This window comes from Arvicola amphibius, chromosome 1 (assembly GCF_903992535.2).
Source record: "Arvicola amphibius chromosome 1, mArvAmp1.2, whole genome shotgun sequence".
NCBI lineage: Eukaryota > Metazoa > Chordata > Mammalia > Rodentia > Cricetidae > Arvicola > Arvicola amphibius.
In genome coordinates, this window is record NC_052047.1 from 25,555,647 (window position 1) to 25,557,786 (window position 2,140).

The 2,140-nt window shown below is 39.8% G+C and overlaps 1 non-coding gene across 1 annotated transcript; it reads right to left on the minus strand.

Annotated features, from left to right (window-relative positions):
• Nucleotides 1–468: 468 nt before the first annotated feature.
• On the minus strand, nt 469–578 carry LOC119806020. The gene has a single exon (XR_005284075.1). It is a non-coding gene; the product is annotated as a U6 spliceosomal RNA (small nuclear RNA).
• Nucleotides 579–2,140: the final 1,562 nt, after the last annotated feature.

The window sequence follows — 2,140 nt, forward strand, 5'->3', positions numbered from 1 at the left end:
CTGAAGGATGTACAATTTTTAAGGGCACTATTGAGGATTTGGGAAGTAAGGTCAGGTTGGAGGAAAGTAAGTCAAGAGTGGGGCATGCCTTAGAAGGGCATGTCACGTCTAGCCTCTTCATCAGTCTGTGTATCTGCTTCCTGACTAACATGGGGTGAGTAGCTCTACTCTGTCTCAGCTTCCCACCACAATATTTCTGCCTCACTGCAGCCCTAAAGGTGGTGGAGCCAGACAAGTATGGACTGAGACCTCTGAAACTGTAAGCCCAAATCAAACTTCCTATATAATTTCCTGTTACCAGTATGTCATAATAACTGAACACTATTAACAAGCTCCCCTTTCTCACCCATGCAATATATTGTAAACCAGTCCTCCCCTCTAGACTCCTATGGAGTCCTGGCCTCCAGCTGCTCTTCCCTGCTAGGGATCTTTACTTTCCTTCTGATTTGAGTTACTAAAGACTGTGTCAAAGTTGTTTACCAGCTCTGCTTCACAAATTTGCGTGTCATTCTTGCACAGGGGCCATGCTAATCTCTGTATCGTTCCAGTTTTAGTATATGTGCTGCTGAAGCGAGCACGTGTTGCCTTGGCATTGAGGTTCAGAGGATAAGGTTTTCACCTGTTGGCCCTCCTGACTGTTGGTATATAAGCCTCCATGGTGCTATTGAATAGAGGGCTTCTTACCAGTGACTAGAGGTCCGTGTCTCTGTTTTTCTGTCTCTGTCTGTGTGTCTCTGTGTGTTTCAACCTCCAGCCCCTTGCCCGAAGCTCGGAAGCTCATGAACTGTATAGTAGCGCATACAGCACAAGACAGGCATTGTGTGCTGCACTCCTATGTGAAAAAAAAAATATTTTAACAAGTAAATAAAGAAGTGTTGGGTGTACATTCTTTTATCTTCCTTTTTTTCCAGGTTTCTGGTCTAAACACTAAACCACTTAAAGCATAATGTTAATCAAATTATTCTCATACAGAAAGACCTGCAGGCCACCTCTTCTGAAGTATGACCTATTCTGTTAAGCAGCAATGTCTCTGGTTCCCATTCACCTTCCCAATATTCTCCTGTAATAATGTCTTACGCACAAACTTTATGACCAGCCAAACTAAGTTATCATCCAATTACACGCACAAAGACTTCTGCCTTAACCAGGCATTATGTGACTTTTCCTGCGAAGTTGTGAACAAGGAATTGCAGGTAGCTTGACTGGCACTAGAGTCTCATCTCCTAAGAAATGTTACTGCTTATATATTTCCCTGAAGGGGAAATGTAAATACTGTGACTCAAGAGCTTTCTGAGCTTGTAAGCCTGATTTGCTTCCTGCGCCTTTTAAATTCTTCCTGAGACTTAAAGATCCTGTTTTCAAGAAATGCTTCAACTTGCAGTAGAAAAAAAGCAATACCAGGTAAATCCCCACTGGAAATAATCAAATCACCAATTAGTTAATTGTAATAAGTTACAAGCAAAATCCACTTATCTTAAAATAGAGTATATAACTTTGCATATTGCCTTCTCTCCAAGAGAAGAATCAACAAAGAAAATGTCACATATTCATATCTCCCAAAACAGGCCACTAATAATCTGTACAGTATGTCAGCAAGCCAGGCGCCACCAGGCCAAATCCGACTGAAGGCTATTTTTACATTGCCTTCTAGCTGAAAATGAGTTTCATACTTTTAAATTGTTGAAAAAACTTAAACATAGAATAATATGTAATGTACATGGACATTACTCATTTATTGAAGCACCTTTATGGTTCATTCTTTTATTTAACTGGTTTTATGTCCAGCAAGATACCTGTTCTTAAAAAAAAAATAGCTGGCCATCTACCAATCATATTGAACATTCCATAAAGAAAGTCTTCCTCTTCATTTTGATCTTCCACTTAGAGGTACTCAACATCATTTGGATAGCTTTGCTTTTGACTTAATTTCAATTTTGATACAAGTTGTCCCAACCTCTCTCTTTTCCTCTCCCCTCTGTCTCTTCAAACCAAAATGGTATATCTAGGATGCAGCTCTTTGAATGGCAAAATCATCAATCCATATCACTTCATGGAAAAGGACAAGATGTTCCTAAAAGACAATGCAATTATAGGCTTAATTCTGTCCAATATAATTTTGGCAACACTGTACAGATCCTGG